The 25,882-nt window shown below is 42.6% G+C and overlaps 1 protein-coding gene across 5 annotated transcripts in view; it reads right to left on the bottom strand.

Moving 5' to 3' along the window:
- ZPLD1 (zona pellucida like domain containing 1) overlaps positions 1 to 24,214 on the bottom strand; it is a 100,809-nt gene extending 76,595 nt beyond the window's left edge. For 2 of the 5 annotated variants that reach the window (XM_039732770.1, XM_039732769.1), the window contains exons 1-2: positions 12,215 to 12,331; positions 4,918 to 4,976 (exon numbers count right to left, since the gene is read on the bottom strand). The gene's annotated coding sequence lies outside the window, so the exon portion shown is untranslated. Of the gene's footprint in view, positions 1 to 4,917; positions 4,977 to 12,122; positions 12,156 to 12,214; positions 12,332 to 23,952 lie in introns of those variants that run through there. The other 3 variants (XM_039732771.1, XM_039732767.1, XM_039732772.1) reach the window with 3 other exon arrangements.
- Between the last annotated feature and the right edge of the window lie 1,668 nt (positions 24,215 to 25,882).

Below are 25,882 nucleotides of genomic sequence, written 5' to 3'. Positions count from 1 at the left end.
TTGTCTTTAAAAGCATTCAGTTTCACTTGCACTGGGTCAGAACACAAAGACCTTCTGGGGGTCCTTTATCCCACAGCTACTGTGAAAGCAAGCTGTGGGGCAAAAAACAATTGCCAGCTTGGATGCACAGAACCAATCTGCAAGACTCTCTGCCTCTGAAAATTAAAGAGTACTATGTTACCTAGGAAAGGCTGAATCATTTTATTTACATTAATAATGCTTTCAGCTCCACAACCTACAATAAAGTTTGGAACAAGATGATAACCAAATTTCATGCTTCACTGCACAGGCAGATCACCCTTGCAGACAAAGAAGCATTTCTCACGCATAGCCCTCCACACTTTATACACTTGTACTACATTTTAAGGTGTTCATTTTATTTCTTTGCCTTTCCCTGAAGCATCCATTCATATAGAAATTAGAATACTGGATGAGAATAACCAAGATCTGAGCAAGCAGAGAAAAGGCAAATGTAACAAAACTTTCTTCAGTTAAAGGACTTCAAAGGTACTATAGTTTCTTGCTATAAAATAAGTCCCATATTAAATTTATGCCTGTGAGGAACAGATAGGTTAGAAAACACTGCTCAAACAAAGGTCTACTTTCCTGCCTTGTATCCTATTTCCCTGTCCTTTTCCTTACACAGATCCTTTTCCCAGCCCCAGACTGATCAGCATTATCCTACACATGCAGGATAAAACACCCTGCCTCTTCTGAGCGTGGATTTGCTCACAGAAGGTGGTGACAGCAGAGCCTATTCACCAGGAAAAGCAGCTCCATCAGGAAGGCTAGACAGGGAGGCAGTTTTTCCAGTTTGCCAGTTACTGACACTTTTTAGTCAGCCATTTGAATACTTTTTTTATTCCAAATGCTGTTTACACAGATGAAGAAAACATGATTCTTCACGGTCAACCTCCTAAGCTCTGTAGGAATCAGTTAGGGAAGATTTTTATGGCTAAAATGCAGTTTAGCAATTTCACCCAAGCCAGCTTTTGCCAGCCATATCGTTTCAGGGTTATCTGAGACATCACCACTTCCCAGTCTCATTACAAAGAAAAAAAAAACAGTCTGCAGATGTTAACACTTTAAGATGGTTTCTACTGTATTTTTCAGACAAACCCCAAAAAGTTCTTATTCTTGGTTTAAAACGCAGAGATGAGGCAGATTCTGTCTAAAGACAAAGCAGCTGTTGAAGCCTTTACCGTGTCCTCAACAGGAAGAAAAAACAAAAAGGGCAAAAGGTATACTTTTTCAGAGCATCCTCACATCACCTTTTTCCAAGGATGCCTAACCTCACTAGTGAGAGCATCCATGTCCCTATTAGACAAGTACAAAAAAGTGATTGAAAAAAAATCAAACCTTTTTTATATGAAGAAAAAAAGTCAATGTACACCATTAGAAAGCCTTGATACTCAATCCAGTTTTTAGAAACACTGTTATGAGTTCTCTGTTACACACTTCTGAAAACTCAAATGTACCCTCATGATGCTGACAGTGCTCTAGCAGGCATGAGTTTCTCAGCACAAATCACAGGACAGAGACCACTGCAAACAGATTAAGTTGCAGCAGATAGAAGGGGAATTAAGCTCTTTTTTGTTTTCCAGGTTTCCATCTCTTGCAGGGTGAGGAAGCTCTCCCTAGCTTCTGAGGGACTGAAATGTCACAGGGCTGTGGTTGGAGAAAGGAGAAGCGTGAGTTGCAGCATGCCTGATTCCCAATTACCTCAGACTTTTCTGGGCCAGCTGCAGGCATGACTCAGCTTCTCACAAAGTAGCTGCCTAGCTGCAGCATATTCATATACAATCAGTGCCAGTTTCAGCTTTCTTCAGTAGGCCAGGCTGTTATTTGTGCTGTTCAGTGCCATAAACACTTGAGTCACAGCTGAAGCCAGGCCAGATACCTCAGAGGGAAATAACATCTGAGTCAGGGGCATGATGGATGTCCAAGGACAATTTCACCAGCACAATTTTACAGTTTTCTCATGTTTGTGAGTCAGCACCACAGATCAGAAGTACAGAATTGTGAAAGTTTCTTACTGCAAAGAATGTTTTGTACTTAACAAGCACTAGGAATAACTTTCTTCAATGTCAAGATATCAAAGTTGTGGGCAAGCACAGGTGTGAACACATCTGTTGTAGGATGCTATGAAAGGTGGGAAACATATTCCCCTAGCACTAAAAGAAACTAAAAGCAAAACAGAAATGCCACTTGATTTGCCTTATCTGCTAGATACTTATACTGCTTGGGATTAAAATGAAAGATAGCAGACAAACAAATAAGCTGATTGGTAGCATGGTTATTGCTTATCATTTAAATCTGTCCTTCAGGGAATGCATCTTGTTGAGTTAGGGCTTCCTTTCATTCCTAATACACTCAGAGTGAGCAGTTTGGCTTCTGTAGTTCTCTTGTGGAGGACAGTAGAAAGTGCTATAGACCAAGTGAGATGGGCTGGAGATTTTGAAACTGCATCCTCTGACACCCAGACCAGATGTCTGCTGCTAAAAAACTTCAGAGAGCTAAAGACCCTACAACAGAGTTTGGCAAATTAGAGAAGTAAACATTAATAAATTACAGCTACTGTAGTTTAATATTTACTTTATCCTTGTCTAAACGTTCTCATCTATTAGAGCCTTTAGGTTACTGAACGCTTCTACTGTATATTTAAAAGAACCAATGTTTTGGCAGTGAGATCCAGTTGTGGCGCCTTTAGGTTACTGAACGCTTCTACTGTATTTAAAAGAACCAATGCTTTGGCAGTGAGATCCAGTTGTGGTACCAGTTTAAGAAGTTAGCACATCTCATAGTGGCAGCTCTTTTAATGCAGTACTGATGCCCTCAGTGCAGCTTGACGTCACCTGAGCAGGTGCATGATAGCAAGCAACCTCTTTATTCCACCTGTCTGGTGGTTATTTTCTTTTCTTTCACAGATTGGGAGACCCTAATTAACACAAAGCACCCAGAAAGCAGCAGATCACCAGTCCAGAAAGTCCTGACTCTCAGTATCTGATATTAACAGACCACTAGAGGCCACACTCAGCTCACTTGGTACCCTTGTACCAACAGAAACAGGACCCTGCCCATTAAAAGCAGGGCTTAATGACAAGTAGAAGATACAAAGCAGAGGGGTACCCTTGTACCAACAGAAACAGGACCCTGCCCATTAAAAGCAAAAAGGGCTTAAGGACTATACAAAGCAGAGACAGCTCTGGATATTGCAAGATAACACTGCTATGCACCTGGGTCAGGTCGCTGAGATCTCAGCAAGAGGAAGATCTTTGCTTGCCCTCACTGTTATCATCCCACCCCAGGTGCTGACCTACCCTGCGTCCTGAGGACACCTCCCTTCCCCTAGCCCAGCAAACCCCACAGGCATCCTGTCATCCCCCACGGCCCATAGCAGGGATTCTGGGACAGCCCTGACCTGAATTCTGTAAGTGAGTGTAGGTAAGACACTACCCTGCGTCCTGAGGACACCTCCCTTCCCCTAGTCCAGCAAACCCCACAGGTATCCTGTCATCTCCCATGGCAGCCCATGGCCCATAGCAGGGATTCCGGGACAGCCCTGACCTGAATTCTGTAGGTGAGTGTAGGTAAGATACCCTTTCTTTTAGAGAGGAGCCTTGCTAAACATTTGCCTCAGATATCAAATAGTACTTGAACAGGAGCCAGATTATTGCTCAGCATTCTCCCTTGCTTTTTTGGGGTGCATCATAGAACAGTTTGAGTTGAAAAGGGCCTTTATAGACTATATAATCCAATCCATCTGAAGTAAGATGCAGGGACTTTTTCAAGTAGATCAGAGTGCTCAGAGCCCTGCACAACCTGACCTTTGATGTTTCCAGGAATAGCATCTACCACCTCTCTGAGCAACCCATGCCAGTGGTTTATCACCCTCATTTTAAAGACTTCTTCCTTACATCTATTCCAAATCAATGCTACTTTGTTTAAAACTATTGTCCCTTGTCCTGTTCTGAAGCCCAGCACATGCTCTGAGGTGACCTTGTCATAGCCTTTCAGTACCTGAGGGGACCCACAAGACACCTGGAGAGGAGCTGCTTACAAGAGCATGCAGTGCTAGGACAGTGGCTTTAAACTGAAACAGGGCGAGTTTAGATAGGAGTTGAGGAAGAAATTCTTTACAATGAAGGTGGTGAGGCACTGGAACAGCTTACTCAGAGAAGTTGTAGACCCTCATCCCTACAAGTGTTCAATGGCAGGTTGGATGGGGCTTTGAAAACCTGGTCCAGTGGAAGGTGTCCCTGCCCATGGCAGGGGGTTTGGAACGAGATGAACTTTGAGGTCCCTTCTAACCCAAGGCATGCTATATTACTTTGATAACAAGAGGGGTGCCAGCCCTGTGCTACAATCCATCCCACACAACTTGCTATAAAGTTAAAAAAGAGTGAAGAGCCTTTTGTCAGGTGTAAAGAAACTAATTCCTTTTGACTTAGTCTGTGGCCCCACCACGCTAGACATAGCCAGGGGCTTCACCAGCCAGTGCTGAAGTGGTGAGGACAAAACTAAAACAGCAATGTCAGGGCAGAGCTGGGCCTCTACAGAGTTGGAGCTGCTGTGATGGTAGAAGGGGAGTGCACATCTGCTAACCCAAGAGGACAGAGGGCACAGGGGCAAAAGCCCTGAAAGCCCAAGCACTGACCACTTATGGAAGTAGCTTCAGTAGTCGTGGAGATCCACAGCTTGAACAAAGTCACAGCAATGTGATTCAGGCAGAACATAACAGGAATGCATCATCATAGGTTTTTCCTGTCCTTATATTCCTCTCCAGTCATCCACTATCCATCACTACTGCAAGACCACAAGCTGGACCCTTTGACAAAACTGGATATTCTCCTTTAGCTTTTTTGAAAAGGACACAGAGAAAAATCACAAAGTGGACAAGGCCATTCTGGTGCTTACCTCCAGGGAGTTCTTTAAATCTGCACCCTTTTCACAACCACAGAAGGCCAAAGTACAGCCTGGATTTAGATAAGAGAATGCAAAAAAAAAAAAATCAACTTCATGACAGGTGCTGAGAGAAAAACCATTTGGCCAAAGTACAGCCTGGATTTAGATAAGAGAATGCAAAAAAAAAAAAAAAATCAACTACATGACAGGTGCTGAGAGAAAAACCATTGTTAAAACCTGGTTCCTTTGTGTGACAGATAATGCTCATAAGGAAGAGCAAGTACTGAAGTTAATGGGAGACAATGAATGGAAATGGCACTTGGTATCAGCCATTTCAGCATGCAACAAAGGAAGACTGTTTAATTAAGAAGGTGCTTATTAATCTAAGTTGAAATTTATTATTGGACAACACATAAATGGGCTTATGTTGCCAACACACTCTTATATCCTATAGTTACATTTTGATCCATCTAACAAGCTTCTGAACATACATTGTAAAGTTAATTAAACACCAAGTACACAGTTTCTCATTCCGTTATTTTCTGTAACATTTCAATTAAAGACTGTCTTGGGCATTTTAAAATCACTATGTGAGGAATTCTGTGTTTTGGTTTGATTAATAATACAATTTGTTTTCACAGAGCATCTTCCAGCATTCAGCCTTTATGTTCATTTAAAAAAATATCCGAGAGTATTCCATAATACTAGATTAAAATATTGTTAAATGTTTTTATTACTAGGGTAAGATACACTATATTGAAGCTATTTCTATATATTAGGGGTATTTTTCTCATTAAAAATGTTGGAAGGGTTGATTATAAATTATAGATAACTCAAGCATACCAAGGAAAAACGTTAGAAACACAAAATATCCAGATTTCTTTCATAGATGAAAGAGCTCCATGTTTCACATGTTCCATTACTCATTCCACCTCTTAAATTTGAATATCTCATTACAGACTTGATATATCTTATGATAAATATTTGGGGAAAGAGAACAGCAGCAGCAAACATTCAGTTTCACAAACCTCACTGCAGCAGAGCAATTGTGTGGGGAACAAGCAACACTGCCTACAAAGCTCACAGTGACTTGCTTAAAAGGGCACATGCCATGGCAAGGACACAAAAGAAAGTTTAAAAATGTTAAATATATTGTAAGTTGCTAATGAGGTAGAAACACAGCTAGAGAAGGGGAAAGAGAAAGGATGCATTAAGCAGAAAAAAATCCTGTGTGCCTCTACCAGAAAACCAGGGTGGATTTTGTTAATGCTAAACTCTCCCTCCAATACTTTCCAACAGCACTAAGTCAGTCCACAGCCAGGATCCATAAGACACCTGCTACCCTTTGTGGTATTACCTGTTTTCACTTACTCCCAAGCCTCACCACTGAGGAATAGTTCCCACACTCTCTCCCTCAGGCTGGTACATATTTTGCATTTTACAGAGCAGCCCAGCAAGCCTTTCCATCAGCCTCCAGTCCCACAGACCAAATCCACCTGTAGCAAGGCAACCAGTAGGGCTACCAGAAAGCAGCTGGCCCAAGCCCTAACACCTGCTTGCTCTTCTGCCACTCCAGAGCAGTGCAACAAACGACAGGCATCATGTTTCTGCCAGTCTCTACCTTTCATATGAGATCTAAAACCTAGAGCCTGTCTAAATGGTTGCTTAAAGTCACACAGTTCCCTCAATACTCCTTTCTTTCCCACATTCCAGAGCTGAGGGAGTATCTCACTATTCATCGTCTCCTGAGCAGGCAGCATTCTGTCAGCATAGCGCCAGCCTGAGTCAAGTGCAATCCTCCTTCCTGCTGATGCTCACACGTATTCAATCAGGGCTGTTAAATTCTCATGACACTTAACTGAGCACCACCTTCCTCCCTGCCTGCTTTTGAACAGGGTAACAACAGATACAACGCAGGAAAATAGGGGTATTCAGCCTGAATGTATAGCCACAGAGTTATCCTTAAATAATGCTTTGATCTTGAATTTCTACCACTTCATCCACTCTCCCCCAAAAAGTAAAACCCACAATTCCTGCAGCAATGCAGTCTTACAAATCCTGATTTCTTTGGGCTCGGGGATTTTTTGGTTTGGTTTTTTTTATCGCAAGAGCAATTTCACTCTCCTGCCTTTGCCAGGGTGCTGACCTCTTTAGAAGTTTAAGGAAAGAGTAGTTTAGTTCATGGGGGAATCTGACATCATTTCCAGTTTAGTCAAATTTTCCATGGGGCATTTGAGCTGATTACTCAGTGATTGCTCTACTTCTTGTGATGTTTCTCATTCACAAACTAGGGCTGAAAGCTCTCTGTTGAGTTCTGTCACCAAAGATACTTGGAGGCGCACCCCCTAGGGCTTTAAATCTTTAACAAACTAGGTAGGAAACCATGATCTGAATTAGCTAAGAAGGTCTCCTCCTTCCTCCCCTTGAAAAGGAAAAAAAAAAATAGCAGTTTTTTTCTTTCCCTGAAAATAGATTTAGATTTAAAATCAGCAACAACAAACATTTTAATACTGTCCATTTCTGGCCATGCTTTTTCATTGCATGGGATATATCAGTCCTTCTTGCAAGGCATACTCATAGACAATATTCTGGAGAACATAAAGCATGCCTTGCTATCATGTTTGATGGTATCTTAAGCTATTACTTGCTCTGCCCCCACTGAGAAACCAGAGTGAAACGGGGAAGTGACAGTTTAGAAAAACCCTCAAACAGCTCACTATTTTTCTTTCACAACCAAAGGAAGTTTCATTCTGTGGCAGAAAGAGGTGTAAGCCTGTTTGCCTTGTGAAGATGCACTTCACGTCCACATGCCAGGGGTTGCTCTCTATGGCTCTGGTAAAACTACACAGACACCAGGAATATTGTGGCCCAAAATGATTAAGGTCATTGTAAATGACACATCCCACTTTCACCCACAGAGCTATGCAAAAGCCTCTAAAACATTAAGGAATGAATTTCTAATTCTTCAAACCAGGAGAACTGAGAAGCTACTGTTAGAGAAAGCATAATCTACCAAAAAGCTCACCTTTTCCCTAGTTCCACATTTAAGCAGAAGAACCTGTTATCTTCTCCCCAGCCACACTTATTTTCTAATTTTCCTTTTCAGCCGTTTATACCCTTTCAAAACAGTCAGTAAAATGTATTTAATAGCTTCCAGTAAGTCATATTCCTGACAGTAATACCTCTACATACTGGTGAGTTCAATTTGTATCCAGCCCAACAACTTTTAACAGTGCAGACAGTCTCCTGATTAAAATTGCACTGAAAGAGCACATAAAACAGCACACACATTTACTGTCTTTTTATCAAAACTTCTAAGAACCAGAGCTGAAAAAGCAGCCTTTATGAACAAATGATCTAGCAAACCTCACACAGAATAGGTATGTGCATATATTGCTCTTTATATTTAACCATGTATAGCCAAAGAATTAAAAGTGTCTTCCCTTTTAGATAGGAGCTGCACAAAAGTATCTGCCGCAGAAAGGCAGAGCCTACATTCATGGATCTGCAGTACTGAATTCAATTAGTCTGATTTTCCTGGGTCTACTCTAGATAAAGAAAGCTTTCCCAGGAAACTGCACTTATATTCCAAGTGATAAAGGAGAAGAAATTTAGTGCTCTGCTTTGAATCATCACCTAGATGCAAAAATATTTACTTATCACAGGGTAGATGCCCAAGTAAGTCTATTATCATGAATTATGGAATTTTGTATCCTACTCCCGGCTGAAGTCTTGTCAGAATCCAAGCTAAATATCTTAACAAAGAGCAACAAATCTGAACAAGATTAAACATTAAATCTCAATCAATCCAGATTAAAGATTTCATGTCACCTAAACACATAGTAAAAAGTTCATAAAAGACATTAAGACAGCGCCGTAATTGTAGTCAATATTTACTTAAACAAATGTCTGCATTTATAGAGCAAGCACTGCATACTTTGGAATGAGGCACATGTTTCCTAGTAACTGACTTTCCACTTGCTGCTATCAGACATCCAGACACAATGCACTTATTTGTGACCAAGACTTGTTTGGTTTTACAAGGTTGAACAGCTCTATTAGTCATTTTACATATTATACTTCCATTTCTTTTTTTACCTGTATGAGGTTTTTTAAAAGAAAACTTCATATAAAAGAATTTGTCTGTGCACATATATATATATGCACACACAAGTGTTTATAAATACAGAAATATATACAAGCATGCACCACTACCCTGTACATGTGTGCAATTATACATTTGCTCTGTCTCATAATACATTTAATATTGCTGCATCATCTCTTACACAGTCTGAAACTCAAGTGGGAGAAATACTTTTCCAACTGTTTATGTTTATTGACAAGTTCTCCATTTTATCTGGATGTACAGAACTTCAAAGAGGAACTCCTCCAAATAGATTCTGTTTCTGCCAGGTTACTTGATATGCACATTAATAAGCTGCTAGTATCATGGATTAAAGCTACTCTACCCAAGCATTATTTACTTGAGCTTCAGGACCACTTGTGCAAAGTTCTTTGAAGATGGTCAGTGTAAGAGGATTCTACTTCAAGTAGTATTAGATGCTGTTCTACTCAGGTTTCCATTCTTCAAAAATACCAGTAGTACTGATGTAAAAATACTCCCATATATCCTGATTTTTTTAACTAATCAGCTCAGCTTGGAATTACATGCACAGTTTTTTCTCTCACAGCAGTTACAGAAGACTCCTCTAAGATCCTTAAACAGGATGTTACTCCTTTGCAGAGAACACATTAAAAGCATCACTGCAGCTCCCTTTCCTCCTTGTTCTAACTCCTTTTTTCTTGTGTGGCTATGTCCTGGACCCTGCATCATCTCTCCTACTCCTGGGCTTTCAAAAACGAGCTTCACTTCTCTTCTTACACCCCACACTCTTCCTGTTTGGGAAGAATTGCTGTGTCAGTTTCTTTCCCTTCCTGCAAACCTACTGTTCTTTAACATTGTTCCCTCTCCTTACAAACGTCCCCACAGTGGGAAAACACTCCCAGCACAGCCTGCCATGCACATGGCAATTTCTTCCTCTCATTTAGATTCAAAAGCCAAGCACAACTAAAAACTGTTCTGTGTGTTGAAAGAGGGTGACTGATCACTTTAAAAATGATCAGTGGTCAGAAAGTAAAAGACCCCAAATGACCAATTGAAGACTTCTCATTTCCTCATAGAAAATGGAGATGGTGTCACAGGACATCCAGGCAAGGCACACAGCTGAGTTTAGCAGTCACAGTCACAGAATATTCCGAGTTGGAAGGATCATCAAGTCCAGCTCATCACCCTGAACAGGACATCCCCAGGAGTCACACCATGAGCATTGAACTGTGAGTGTTCATGAGCTTTTTTTTTTAAAGGAATCCCAATCAGAAAGACGCTGAGAAAGCAATGAGTTTTCAGAAATATTTTAGTACAAGGCAAGCTAAATAAAGTGGCCACATGATGCCAGCATTGTCTGGGAAACAGCAGAAAATTCCATTCCTAATCAAAGTATGTGGATTAGTTTCCTTTTCATTCTAACCATGTTTTTTTAAGTTTTCTTTAGTGTGTACACATCCACCCTTTCACTTCTCATTTTGATGCAACCTTTTCTTTGAGACTCTTTACAGCCTGCTTGGATCACTTCATGAAGAATGTCAAGCCCCCTACTCTTTATTCTACCAGTACTACAGAGTTTCAGCAAAACTGTGCTCAGCCATCTCATGACTCTCACCCCCTTCACAGCTTGTTTCTGCTTTCTGCTTTGCATGCCAAGAATCAACTCAAACTTTCTGCTTTTACATACAAGGAAACCCCACAGAATGGTGCATTTTCACCTCAATACTTGGGTTTGTTTTCAGCATAGGTCATTACAAATTTTGATCTGGATTACATGAAAGAAGAGAATAAGGATTTTTTTTTCCTCCAAAACAGAATCCTCCTGCCCACCATGTTTCTAAGTTCAAAATTGTCTAGTAAGAACATCCAAAGTGTATTCTTGCTCCCTTCCCTGGGACCTTGCTTTCAGCTTTGTGATGTACACACACTTCCCTCATTTTTCCTTAAATGTTGAAAACCTTCAGAAAGAGCATAGAACTAGAATCATAGAATCATTTAGGCTGGAAAAGACCTTTAAACATCATCAGGTCCAACCATTAGCCCAGCACTGCCACTAAAGTCCACCACTAAATCATGTCCCTGAGTGCTACATCTACACATCTTTTAAATATCTCCAAGAATGATGACTCAACCACTTCCCTGACAACCCTCTTCATCAAGAAATGTTTCTTAATATCCAATCTAAACATCCCGTGGTGCAAATTCAGGCCATTCTCTGTCATCCTATCATTAGTTACTTGGGAGAAGAGGCAAACCTCCGCCTCACTACAGCCTCCTTTCAGGTTGCTGTAGCGAGAGATAAGGTCTGCAGTAGCCCACCGGCTGAGCCACACTCTCTGCTTCTAGCAAAGCTAAAGTTTTCAATAATTTGGTCCCTCTGCTCTGAGACCATAACCTAAAGAATTCTGAGGACATTGTTACGCTGTTAAACGGAGGCTTCTTTATTTTTTTAATAAAAATTAAAGAGACTGAGCACTTCTGGTTTTTACTGTGATATCCAGCAGGTACAGACTTTTTGCCCAAAACTTTTTATTTCTCTGTGTATATGTCCACACTTTTATAAGAACAATTTCTAGGTGGAAGAGTTCTATCTTGCATTTTTTAATGCATTTGAGATGGATTGATTGGCAGGCCAATTGCACACACCTTGACCTACCCAAATAAAGCCACTCCAGGGTTAGAAGCTGTAACTTGAATTCCAGGCAGAACCACACTTGTCTCCCCTCTCTCACCCCTCAACAGGGCCTTGCTTTGCTTGCCTTCACTTCTCACTGTGGTGCACTGAAACAGAGCAGAAGTACACCCACACCTGCTCTTCTCAGGCAAAAAAGAACTAGAAAATCAGAACAGCAGCATTTCAAAACTCGTGTTTTAGAGGAGAAATACACAACACCCAAGGTCAGACATATCAGGTACAGACATTTGGCACAAGGATAAATACTTCCCTTTGAAAATCTTCAGCAGATATTAACTGGAGTCCTTATTCAGCTAGACCTGCCATACAACCCTGGTATTCACCTCTCCTCATACCAAGTGAAATATTTCAAACGGCTCACAGCCATGCTGATCTCAAGACTCACATGCTAGCACAACAGAAGTTGACCCCTGTTACCTCAGACTCTGTGGAATTGTGTCAACGCAGATTTCAAAAGTGCATTCAAATTCCCTTCACAGCAATAGGAGGATGAGTAAAGATATATTTACCTGTTTCACTTCCTCATTATATTCCCCAGTGCCTTAACAAAAGAGGTGCTTTCAGGGAGGAAGGTGCTAAAGAGAGCTGGCCAACAGCAGTCTCCAACACTCCCAGCCTGTTTGCCCACCATGCAAGGGCAAAAGGCACCTGCTTTGGTGGAAAAGCCAGAGCTTTAACCCAGCTGGGTCTCATTCAGTGTTGCAACCAACAATGACCAGCTGCAACACTGTTTGTCCTAGTACCACATCTACATTTCCTATAGCTTTGAAAATGAAACCACCACATTCTTTTCTATTTCTTCAATTTAAAACATCTATTCTTTCTACACGATGGGATAAGCCCATATTGGAAGAAAATCAATATGAATTCAGATAGAGCTCTTTGTGCAGAGTCTACTCTGTTGAGCATACAAGGAGGTGGAAGAACTGGGTTAAGTGACATGAGGCAGGAGGGGGCCAAGCCTGGGTGCTGCTCATTGTCAGAATCCTCCCCTCAATATCCCACCAGTACTGGTGAGGCATGACAGCACAGCTGCTCCCATCTCTTTCAGCCAGAGTGATGGAACAGGAGTGATGTCCATGTCCTGACCACCACCCCACAGGTGCCAGCTTGCAGCTGGGACTGAATTACAATCCTTGGAGGCTCTGGGTGCCACAGTGCCAGACTACCCATTGATTTCAACTTTACACAGTGCTTTATAAAGCCTTGTCATTTCCCTGCAGCCCCACCATTTCTCAAAAAACAAAGCTAGCATGCTTAATTTCCACAGTTCTGCAACAGGCAGGTGTACTTTCCAATAAATGAGTGGCATCTGCCCTGGAGGCAGATCCCAGCTCTCCTGGAGAGCTCCAGTACACAATTATGCCAGGCAATAAAGGCAAAGGGCCTTTGTATTCTTGGCCACTGCTAATCATTCCTTCATATCAGAGTATGTTCAACAGCTCTTCCACAAACATTTTTTTTTGAGTTAAAAACACAAATGAACTTTCAACACATTCAGCTTTCACATGCTGAATTCCTTCTGCCCCAGAGGTATATGCTATGAAATTAGGGCACTTCCAGGATGATGGGAAGACAACCAGTTTGTTCATGATACAAGAATCCATCACAACTTCCTTCACTTCATGATAAATAAGGCATCTCTGCTATTTGATTTACCCAGACATTCTTGGTTCAACATTTACAGCATTTGAAACAAGTTCACCTTTCAAGAAAACTTTTTAAATGTTGTGAAAGGGAGGAGGATGGCTGTTCAAGCAGGTTGGATGATCCTGTTCCACATCAGAAATCTAAAAAAGTGACATAATTGAAGTGTCTGGAGAGTATTACAATCACTTGGGGTTCACTGTCTAGCTCTCAGTACCACATAAAGGAAGCTGCCTGTTAAGTAGGGAAAGAAAATGGTTTTGCATCAAAAGCTGCATCAATATAAATATCATAATACACAAGTGTCAGCTTCTGCCTTTTATTTAGACAATGAAGAGAGCAGAGGGCCTATCTTAATGTGAAAAATTATATGCTTCTGTCAGAAAGACAGCAAATTTGAAAGTTGCAAAACAAAAAAATTGTACCATGTTCTTTGCATGAACTGAATTCAGTTACACCTTACAAGATGCATATTTGGTTATTATAAAAATCCCAGAAATGCAAATTAAGTAGTGCAAGAAATTTCAGGTGACTTTTTGTTTCCACTTACTAACATCAATTGTTGAAGCAGATAAAGCTCTGCACCCCTGTTTTAATTTAAAATCTGTTCCTTTTAAAAAGGAATTTCTAGTAGAATTTCAAGTCTTCACTTAATGCTATACAAAACTTATAAGCTGACAAAATGCTGATCAGTACTACTTCAAGAAGACATGGGGAAAATAACAAGAATTTCATTTTATGACTCCAATCTTTTTCTTATCTGTAAAGCTAAATCATTTAAAATATTCATATCTTGGTTACAGTATGGCTTTCAACAGCATTGAAATGGAGAATACTCAGAATGCAGTTGAAGAGTTTTTCTAACAATTATTCTGGTCCAGATAGCAACATATTTTTTTATGCTTAAGGTTATGACAAGTATCTGTCATCCATTACACATAAGCATATATTTGATGTGTATCTTTTCATACAGCTCTGTGTCAGTTGGCTATTTGTTCATACTATGTTGATATTGGAAGAGTGTTAAGTGTCCTTACCATATCATGGTATTGCTTCAGTTTCCTGGCAAAGATGTCTAATAAAATATCTGCCAGAGCAGCTTTGCAGAATCTCTGGAAACTACTTCACTTCCTTAAGTGACTTGGCAAATCATTGCTTGCAAAGCCAGAGAGCGTAGATGTTTGGATTCCTACCTGAGTTCATGGCAGAATTCTTTTAGCTTACAGCGTGCCAGGAGCTGGGACATTTGTTTGTTGATCACTTAGCACAGCAAGGTCCCAGATCTATAGCACAGAGCAGCAGCAATATCTAAGAGCAGAAGTTTCCTCTTTATCTGTCCCAAACCCCTCCTGAAGGCACTGCATCATTTGCAATGCTGGGCCTGACTGAAGTTCTTGTGCAGCCCCTGGCCAGCCTGCATCAGAGCCAGGAGCTGAGGCTCCTGTCACTGCCAACCCAGCTCTGAGGGTCGGGGCACAAAGTGAAGAGAAGGGAAGTGGGAAACATTGTATTGTTCATAGAGGTTATGTGCTGTTTAAGACCTTGACTCACGGGGAGTTCCCCGTGAAGGCAGAGAAAACTGTAAAACCACATGATCACATAATATTGTAAAAACCCTGACCAAATGCATGACAGAAATCCTTGGGTGACTTTCAGGAAGTTACTGTGAACATCCCCTCATGAGGGGAGCAGTGACATGCACACCTGCCTTGCTCTGCCTTCCACCACAGTGCCTGTTTACCTGGCCACTCCTGGAGAGAGGACAGCGTCCAGACAAACTGGTGCAGCTCTTCAGGTGTGCTCACCATGGCACTGCTGAACATACTTGCCCAAAGGGTCTCCAAACCTGAGCTTCAAGCGAGCTCCTTATGACCAACACATGGACAAGGCAGGTTTAAACAGTATGGCTACAAGAGGCTCCATGTTTAAAAGGGCTCCATCTCTCCCAGTTGAATCCAGGCCACAAGGTACCAGCACAGCTTCTCCTTGCCACCACGTGCTAGGTAACACAAACATACACACAGCACCTCTGCTCTGCCTAGAGCTACCTGCACTGACAAGACCATCTGCCTCTGAGAAGGGTGTGTTTTCACTCCAGAACCAAAATCAGATCATATTCTCATCATGGTTGAGCAAGCACACAGATCTGTATATTTAGGTCCCTCAATATGTTCATTCAGCACTGAACTATTTTGATTGCCATGCTTTAATACGAGGAATGTGTCTCTTAGGCACGAATGTGTTGACACCATTCAAGAGAATTAAGAGGCAGTATTGATTATTCCTGCCAGAATCAATTCTTATGACTGGCAGTAAATCCAATCAGATTTAGACTGTGACTTGGATGCCCTGAAGCATGACACAGTTATTTCAAGCTCAGATAGAATTTGTTTCTATAATTTATATCTCCACCATATGCTTGCTTGCATGGCCATGTAGCCAGAGTTGCTAGCCCAGGAGCCGCCAAGAAGAACAAGACACTGGGGCCACACCAGACACTACCACAGCATCATACAGGCACACCACTCGCTCTTACACCCTCCTACCCAGCAGCCATGCAGCAGGCAAGCTGGCCAGTCTCAGACTGAGGCAGCCAGAAGGACTGGTCCACAGTCAGCAGAAGTGGAGTAGCCCAGGTGAAGTAAGAAGGATGACCCTGTAACCATTTTATGTGGGTGCAAAGCATTTCTTTTTTCTAGAAACAGCTCTGTCTCTACTTGGTTTGGAGCAGCCAAAAGAGACCCCTGAGCCAAGAGAATCCTAGGCATCCACATGGGTCCTGCCTGGCTGGGATCTGAAAGCCATCCAGCATGTAGAACCAGCCCCTCCAGTGCCTTGCTGAAACAGCAGAGCCTCCAGGGCCAGCACCAGCTCCTGCAAAGCCAGCCAAGGCATCTCTGCACACACAGCCCCATCAGGCCAGCAACTAGGCAGGCCCTGTCCTGCATTAGATGTATGACAGAGTAATTAATGAACTATGACCTCTTTCTGAATGGTATGGTCATGGATAAGCCTACAATACTTAACTTGGAGTGTCTCCAGACCATCACTGGTGAACTTTTTGTTAAGGAGGTAATTGGTGCCTGCTGGAACAGCAAACCCCCCAGAGCCCCACTAGCACACAGCCAGCTGCACAGCACCAGGTGAACATAAACCCAGGCACAACCTGCCAGTGCAGCCTTGCAGCCTAGAAAGTCAACCACGTCCTGGGCTTCATCAAAAGTGTGGCAAACAGGTTGAAGCAGGTGGTTCTGCCCCACTATTCCACTCTCATGAGACACCCCCACTCCCACTGCCTCGGTGCTGCATCCAGCTCTGGGGTCCCCAGCATAAGACAGGCCCAGAGACGGGTCACAGAGAGGATGCAAGGGCTGGAATATCTCCCATATGAGAGAATTTGGGTTATTTAGCTTTTAGAGAAGAGAATGTTCCAGGGACACCTTATAGCAACCTTGTGGTACCCAAAGGGGGCCTGAACAGAAGACTGGAAAGCACTCTTCATCAGGTAGTGTAGTGATAGGATGGAGAGTAACAATTTTTAATTGAAAGACAGCATTTCAATAAATTCTTTACTGTGAGGGTGCTGAGAACTGATTTGCACAGAGAAATTATGGATGCCCCCACCCTGGAAGTGTTCAGGGCCAGGCTGGCTGAGGCTTTGAGCAACCTGGTCTAGTGGAAGGTATCCCTGCCTGTAGCAGAGGGGGTTGGAACAAGATGACCTTTAAGGCCCCTTTCAACCCAAACCATTCTATGATTCTATGGCATTTGCTCCTTGTGGAGAGCAAAGGAGGAAGTGGAATTGCTGACTTGGTCAGGACAAAAAAAACCAAAACTGATGTTGGTCACTTCTAGGTCAAAGCGGAAATTTTTTTAAGTCATACTGAAACCAAAGTGTGCTGTATACATCAGCCATACCTGTAGTGAGCCAAACAGCAAATTCTTTCAAAGACCTTCCAGTCCTACTCCCTTCACATCAATAAATACTTTTTCTCTAAACCAATATATTCTATGCATGAGATTAGTAAACCATTAAATATTTTTTATTTTAATAAGTAATGAAACAAGTCCTTCTGCACTGAATACAGAATTTCCCAGTAGGGCAGTCACATTTTCTCTTGGTGTAGTTGCTCCAATTGACATTTTTTTAGTTCATGATTGAGTCATCACAAATAACAGCCTAGAAATTTGCTCTACCAGTGAATGGAGCTCTTTCTACAAAGTACATCGAAAGCAAATTTCAGCTGGTGTTTAGAGTATAATTCATCCCTACTGTCACAGGTATTTTCTCTTCACATTACCTGAAAAATATCCAAATCTTCATTAGAGCAGATGTTTAGGGTTTTTTAATTGATTAAATGAAAATTCTAAAAAACTACAATCTATTCTTCCTGGTTTTATGGGTATGAGTTGGTTGACATCAGAGTGCAAAAATTAAGATTTGTGGATTTGTGATACTCTCCACAAGTGCTGCACAGCAACTGTGTTTAGTGTCTGTAGAAGGCTGGATTCTGGCAAGCTTGCACACTCTTTCACACCAAGGAGGAGTGGACAACATCCCTAAGCATGCTGCCCACAAAGACAAAACAGATGTTTCAAATCATGTTGTCACGTCGGAGACGTTCCCCATGAGGTGAAGTATTGCCTCAAATAAGGCAGTTAAGCAATGCAAGGCTCCTTTGTGTCAACACAAAAGGCCCAGATGAAGCCTCCTCTTCCCCAGTGACACAGCAGCTGAGGTCTGTTCCAGCAGAGGAAGGGGCTGAGTCCCACTGAGCACCTCCACCTCTGCCCTCTGGTTCTGTCCAGCCCCACTTCAGAGCCTGTGCAACGGCCCGTGCCCCAGCAAAGCTCGAGTCAAGAGCACTTCCAAACAATTCACCTGCTCTTCACATCACCCTGATGGAAGTGGCCACGTTTTATGGCCAAATTGCTGAAAACACAAATTTCTTAAAACCAAGGAATGATGTGGAAAAAATGCACAGATGTGCTCAGTGCTAAAGCCTGTGAAAGAATCCCAGTCAGGGAAATCATTTGCAACTCTATCACAGATATAGACCACTACAAATCACAACAAATATGATAATTCAAAAAAAAAAGTCCATGAACAAACTTCATTTTCTCCAAAATATTTCCATAATGACATTTTGGCTTTCAGAACCTAATATCTTTTTTTGGTAGAAGACTTCAAAATATATCTAAACTTCAGTATGTCCATCAAGTTGTTCCTTTGAATAGTCACCTTCAGAGCACTAGACTTTGAGATGCTTCTCTGACATTGTGACAAGGAGGAGGCATGGATAAATTAATGAACTAAAAGTGGGCAGGAAAAATGCAGAAATGAGATATCAGGGTTTGCTTCATCGGTTAGTTAAAGAGCTAGACTGCTTAATGAAGTAAATTTAGGATAGCATCCTGTTTAAAGCAATTACTGAAATAAGATAAAGTTTCCAATCCTGTGGACATCAGAAAGTGGTGTATCCAGCATGTTCACATGGCTTTAAAGCTCGAACCTACACAGAGGATTTGCTTGGGCACTTCAAAATGCCTGCAACTCCACCCCTGCAGACCATCAGTAAACAAAAGAGAAGGTAGGCAAAAAAATTAAAGGGAATCATACCCTTTACTGAGCAGATGTGAGCAGAATGAAGCACTGCTTACCCGGGATCACCAGTATCCTGCCCCTGGGGTCAGGCACTCCTGGGAGCAGCTCCCCTGCATCCCCCCCTGAGCTCAACCTGTGCCCTCCCTCCTGCACTGTGATCACTCCAACCTCCCCAGCCTCTCACATGTGCTTCATCAGACTGCTGTAGCTCCCAGCCACCTATTACCAAGATAATTAAATATTATTACATTTAATTAATAAGTTCCCTCAGAAAACACACACATATGAGCAGGGTTTCTCCTGCAGCCCTGTATGGGCCAACAGATTATTGGTCTGGACTGATTAGACTTTCAAAACTTGCCGCCTGATGGGCTGTTCCTGGCAGGGCAGGAATAGGCAGCAGTTACGAGAATCCATGTCAGCAAAGCCATTATGTAACCTGGCACTGCTCACACCCTTGGCTGCCTGCCTCTGAGGTCCCTCCCTTGCCTGCCCTCTAACATCACCAAAAGGAAAAGAAAACAAAGAAAAATCCAAGAGGCAGCAGGCAAGAAGGCTTCGTGACCCTGAAGGTTCATTCATTGACCAAGTAAACACAATGGGAAATGCTTTTCAGAGTGACTGACACCTGGGGAAATGTGAAGAGTCAGATCATAAGAGCAAAGCTTGAGTTTCTCACTAAAGAATGTGAACATGGGCTTTGATATGTTTTGTGCTTTTGGGGGCTTTTCTCCACTCTTTCCTTCTGTGCAGGGACCCAGCCTTAACCAGGCTAAAGCTGGTGCAGAGATGTTAAAGCCATGATTCAGAAATGCTGGTTTTTAAGTTCTTGGCTCACACAGTGATTTCCTGCGTGACCTTGGGCAAGTCATTTGTCTGTGCGGCACTTCAGCTTCTAATCCATAAGGCAAAGACAATGCCTTACAGGCAAGTTATGAGGTTATTAGTGACTGCAAATAGCCATGATGAAGGGAGGCAGAGAGGCAATCAGGCGGATATGGAAATCCACCTCCTGCAGGATCCTGATCCCTTGGGGATTCTGTCCAGGATCAAACCCCCACAAGTAAAATGGCCACTGTCTAACTAACAGATTTCCAGGCATGTTTCAGCCTCTCACACTGAAATTGCATCTATTATTGAAATATGGCTGAATCACAACAAGATGGACTGTGGGTTCCCCCCTGCACAGAAAAGTTCTCCAAATGCCAGGGAGACAAAAAGCCTCATCGAGCCCTTTGGTCTTCACCTTCCCAACTCCACACTCCCTTTTCAGACCTCCCTCTCTCCCTCTCCATTTCCCCTCCTGCTAGAGGGGATACAAACATTCATGATGCCCTGGTTATAAAGGGTGGTTAAATACTAAATTCTGCAGACACGTGGGGAAGCAGATGCTCTCAAAGTCATTTTGAGGTTTAATATTCTGTTCAAATTGCACAGTCCTGTTTAAATAAAAGCTCAGACAAAGTGAGCTTTTATTTAAGCTCATCACAAGTCTCTTGGGGGTCTCCCATGAGGGCCCCCACCTTGCCCAGCAATTCCTTGTCCCTCCAGAGTGTGTCCTAGTCAGTTCAGCATAGCCATGGCACCAGAGCCGTCACCCACACCTGGAGTCACAGAGGGAGCCACACAAAGTGTCCCTAATAAGGATGCAGCTGATTTCTGGCCCAGTTGTGGAGCTGTCCTTCAGCCCCCAGCACTACAGCTGTGCCCTGCTCCAGGCATGGGCAGCACACCCTGGCAGAGCCAACTCCTGTCCAGCACCCAGGGTGATTCCTCTATTTTATTAAAACAACTGAGAAGTCATTCTTTCAACAAAGGGCTTTGTTGAGTAAATTCTGACCTGCTCCAGTCAAGAAGAGACTCTACTAATTTGTAGCTGCTGTGTTCTAAGCTCTTTTTTTTTGTCAATTCATACTGTATGATTACTCACTGGGCATGTATATGATGTTTTACCAAAAGAGTTGTAATACATGAAGTCATAAATTAGGAAAAATCCAGTAAGTAGTTGTTAATTAATAACTTCAATCCATTGCAATCTTTAACCTTTGCCCCTTTGAGCTGGAACCCTGAAAATAATCATATTTGCTTTCTGTATTTTTGTTAGTTTTAGAAAGCATCCCAACTTGTGCTATTTATTTTTTTTTAATTAAAAACAGTGAGTGAGTGGATTCCTACCCTGCAATCTAAAACATACAATGTTCTGTGCTGACAAAACATCCCATGTTGTAAGTTACTGGATCATGACTAATTTAACATCATTACTTCAATGATGGTGTTGACTGAAGAAAGAAAACATTAATCCAGGTTACAGAAGACAAGTATGCAAGCTAGAAGCAATGGCTGAAAACATTCCCAAGTGCAAAATGTCTTGCAGACACTGAAATCCTAGCCTTCACTTGACTTTAAATCACTGATCAGGCAGTTGTAAGGCAGAAAGAAATCCCCTAGTATCAATTCATGAAAGCTCAGTAACTGATCAAGCTAACATCAATATAGTTATGGAAGATCTCACCGGGAACATGAGCACAGCATATGAATTACACTTGCTTTTTCAAGACAGCTTCATAACATATGTTGTTTGCCTTTCTGTGCTGCCTAGGAGACCGCACTAGAAGCCACATTAGAAGTTGTCTTTCAAACCTTCATATCCTCTTGGACAGCATATTTTAAATTCTTGGGCCAAGCTTTTGGGAGTAGCTAATGATTTTGCTGCTCTTGTTAATGTACGTGCAGGACACAAGCTGTAGGAGCTGAGTACCTCCTCTCTGAGAAGGAAGCTCCCTCTAACTGGAGTAATAGGAAGACCTAAAATTCCATGGCCAATTTTTGAAGATACACCAGCGGCACAGTGTTGTCTTATTTAGAAGCCCAGAAAACTGGGCATCTCTTTAGCTTCTTTTATTCAAGAAGTCAAAATAAAAGTGAAAATTTAAACAGAAACCCAGAGACTTTGGCTTGGCACATTCCTGTAGTGTTTGTCAGCGAGGCGGGGAGGAGTGCGAGAACTGGAACCGGCGCAGCTCACAGGAGGTGTTGCAACAACAAGCATTTCAGTGCCCCGGGCTTGCCCTCGCTCCCAAGCAGCTCCCAAACACACCACAGCGACTCGAGTATCGGTCAGGGCTGGTGCAACCAGCTTCCAGGCTGGGCTCCATGGATAGGTGAGGAGAGAGGGAGAACAGGAGCAAGAGGGACTCAGGGGGCTCCCAGACTTCCAGGGCTGGCAGGAGGCACCCTGTCCCCATGGCTGGCCAGCAACACACAAGTGTACCCAGACTGTCCTCCCCACAGCGGTGTTACTCTCCAGAGTGGCTTTAAGGGCAGAGCTGTACTTGATGAACACGCTCTTTCTTCCCCTCTTCCACAGCCTTGACTCGCCCTGCCAGGCCGTGTGCGGGCTCTCACTGCTACCTGCCATCGCAGGAAAGCACCACGGTTCCTGCCCCCACCTCCAGATCACAGACTGATAAAACGAGCCAAGTATGTGTCAGCAGTGAACGGAGGTGATTAGGAGCAGCATACCACAAGCAAGTGCAGGTAACCCTTCAAAGATATGGAACGCCTCAGCAATTGAAACAAGATGCTAAGCACAAGGGCGACTTCTCCAGAAACAGACAACACAGGCTAAGGAGAAACAAAACAGAACAACCCCAAACCAACTGCTCTGCCACTTGCTCTTTTGTTTACATCTTGGTTTGGGTTTCAGGCTGAGATCATATTCCTAGGATAATGAAAGCCTTAGGCAGCAGCAGGACAGATTACACTGAAGAAGGGGGGAAATGCACTTGGGAAGCGGGAAGGAAAGGATACCTTTGTAAGCACAGGCACTGAAAAAATGTTCTCTTAAGCTATGTATGGCAAGTCCCGCGTGCCAGGGCTACATGCATTCAACAAGAGATGATCAATAAGATAAATTCCATTCTGCTTACACTTAGAGGAACAGAACTTCCTTGTAACTGCAGCCAAGCAGCACACAAAAAAAAGTTATTTCACACCTGTATGTGTTGTCTAGACCTGAAAGATTTATTTCCAGGTCTGTGGACCTAACAAATCTGCAAAATCAAAGTGGTTTCGAGGGTCAGTCCCGTTCATGCTGCTGTCCATAGTTAACAGGCTGAGTAGCTCAGCTCACTATCCAGAGTCACAGCTACAAAAATGCTTTGTCTTCCCTAGGCTCCCACCAAATGCTAACTAAGGCATATTAAGAGTACTTCTCTTTTGTAGCAAAACCAAGGCCCAGGCTCAAACACTTCTTTAAGTGGGCTGGATTTTGTCAGAAGGAAATAAAACTATAATTGCTCAGAGAGGGCCATTATGTCTGTCCATAGCTACTACCAATTCAATGGGTACAGGCAAATAATAGAGGTATTTTGAATTAATTAACAAATATTCCTTTGAAGTCACACTGATATAAATTATTTACCTCTTCATGGATGAATTAGAAAAAAAACAAAAACAAGGGCATTAAAGAAGCTGCGGCTGAGTCAAATGATTCACAAAAAATCAGGAAAAAATAAATAAGGCCTCACTAAAATTTTGCACAGCATCAGCACAAGAAAAGGTACTTGCTGCCTGAAGAACACATGCAGAAATGAGGAATAATCATACCTTTTGGGCTAGGTTTTTGTCACCACTTGCTCTCTTAGCCAATAAGAGAATCATACAAGAATAAGAGAATCATACAAGCACTCTCTTGGCCACAGCCATAAGGGGCAGGTCCCATCAAATCTTTCTGTCACTGTTCCATCCCTCTAGATGAGAACATAAAAATGCGATAATGCATTTCCAGGCCTTTTATAACCCAAAGGAGGCATCTCAGAACCCACTTAACTCTTCTTCAAAGGCAAATCTTCCTTCTGCAACACATTGATGTAACTATCCAAAGTCTCTTCCAATTTCCTCAGCCCTACTGCTGCCTCTCCCTCCCAACGAAGACCAAGTGGGACATTTGAGATCATTCTCTCCAGTTCCTTTATAGAAGTGCCGCTGACTTACCAGCAAAGGGGAATTACCCTGGAATAATGGGAAAGAGAGCCTGGAAATACTCAACCCTGCAGAAAAATCTCATGGCATTAAAGATGGGGCCATTTTGTCTGAGCTGGAGGTGGGTCAGCCTTCAGAAGCAGTATCCTGTGTTGCTGGAGTCAACAAAGCCAAGTCCATTGACTCCACGAGACACTGAATCCTGCTCCGATGGAGTATAACCAAAAATTAGCCTGTTTCTTGACATATACTATTATAATTTAAACAGCACAAGTTTTCCAGTCCATGATTACTTATCATCTCTGCCTTCCCCCATCCCTCAGACTTTGAATTAGTGGACAGTGTAATTAGCATGGGTTGGGAGGAGAAATCTCCTAGCAGTAATGTGTACCCGCAAACACACGTGCTCACGTGTGAGCATTAAATGAACTGATGGGACTTAGCACCATGATTATAAACACTGAGGCTATGAGTCAGCTATGACAAAGCAGTTTCTCATGTTATCCCTGAAAAATAAACAGAATTTCCAGGTACTGTGGGTCATGTCAGATGTAGAAAACAAAGTTACTCATGACTAAAGTTCATGTCCACTAACTGGAAATCAGTAATAGTCAGCCACTCCTGAAAACTGGGCTGGAGAGTAAGACACATAAAAAATAACCCAGAGGTTCTGGCAAAGGTCTTGTGATTCTTACTGTTTTTCTTAGCAGTGCCAAGTATCATGCAATTAAGACAATCTGGACTCTCATTAAAACAAAATTAAGTTCCCGGAGCTCAGAAGTGCTTCAAAGCAGGTATCTTTTAAGAATCAAAACCAAAGGCAAGTGAAACCTGAGTTTGTAAAAACATGTATGTTCAGATCAGTTTTAGAAGCTCAGCTGCTAATGTGTGTGTGTTGGTGTTAGAAATACTGGGTTATGGAAGAATTGTGGGATACACTCACCACTGATAAAGCTCAGAACTAAACATGGACATGAATGAGAAAGTAGATGTGGAATCACAGAAGGGTTTGGTTTGGAAGACACCTTGTCATCTCATCCAAGCCCCCTGCAATAAGCAGGGACATCATCCACTGGACAGGTTGTTCAGAGCCCTGGAATATTTCCCTTCTCAGGAAAACCTGTTCCAGTGCCTGACGACCCTCATTGTAAAAAAACCCTGCCAAACACCAAGGCCTAAATCCTTACAGAGTTTGTTTTTCTAGCCCATAAGAATTGGCCAATTGCAAGGAAACTGCCCCAAGAAGCATCATACTGAGAGTCCAGATGTGCTTCCATACTACTGGTTGGACATCCTAGGCATGGGTAAAGAAACACTGGAAAAAATAACAAGCCTACAACATGATTGCTTAAGAGGTGTGAGTCAGCCAGCATGAAAATTGGTGTTAATCAGTATATACATAGAAGCATAAGCCCTAAGACAGGACAGCCAAATCCACTCTGATCTTAGGTTTGGTGCTACAGAGTGCTCATGCTTGCCTGATACTGAAAAACTCTGATATTCATTGGAACAAGCCATTGTGCACGAGCATTTTCCAGTCCTCCTGTCACGTACAGTCCATTCACTTTTTTAAAACCTCAGCCATGCAGGACATCTGCCCATGCTGGCCCTTTGCTCTCAGCATTGTGACTCCCTGGTGGTGTGGAAGCCAAGGGCTCCCTGGCTGATGGCTGTGTCATGCCCCATGTGCTGGGTGGGCAGGTCTCTGTCCCCTCATCAGCTCCTCACCACCAGGCTCCTGGCACATCTTCCCTCACACAGCCTGGGCCTGAAACCCTTAAATTCTGGGAAGTTCTGGGAACAGAGAAGCAGACAGCCAGAGAAGTGGCTGGCAAAAAGCCAGGGACTCTAGTTTTTCTTCCAGTATGGATTTCTTCAGTTCAGCTCAAACACTGATACAGCCATTAAAAGCACAGAAATAAAAACTCCCTCTTGGGTCATC

This window comes from Passer montanus, unplaced genomic scaffold (assembly GCF_014805655.1).
Source record: "Passer montanus isolate IOZ18808 unplaced genomic scaffold, ASM1480565v1 scaffold80, whole genome shotgun sequence".
NCBI lineage: Eukaryota > Metazoa > Chordata > Aves > Passeriformes > Passeridae > Passer > Passer montanus.
This window is presented reverse-complemented; position numbering and strand designations above follow the sequence as displayed.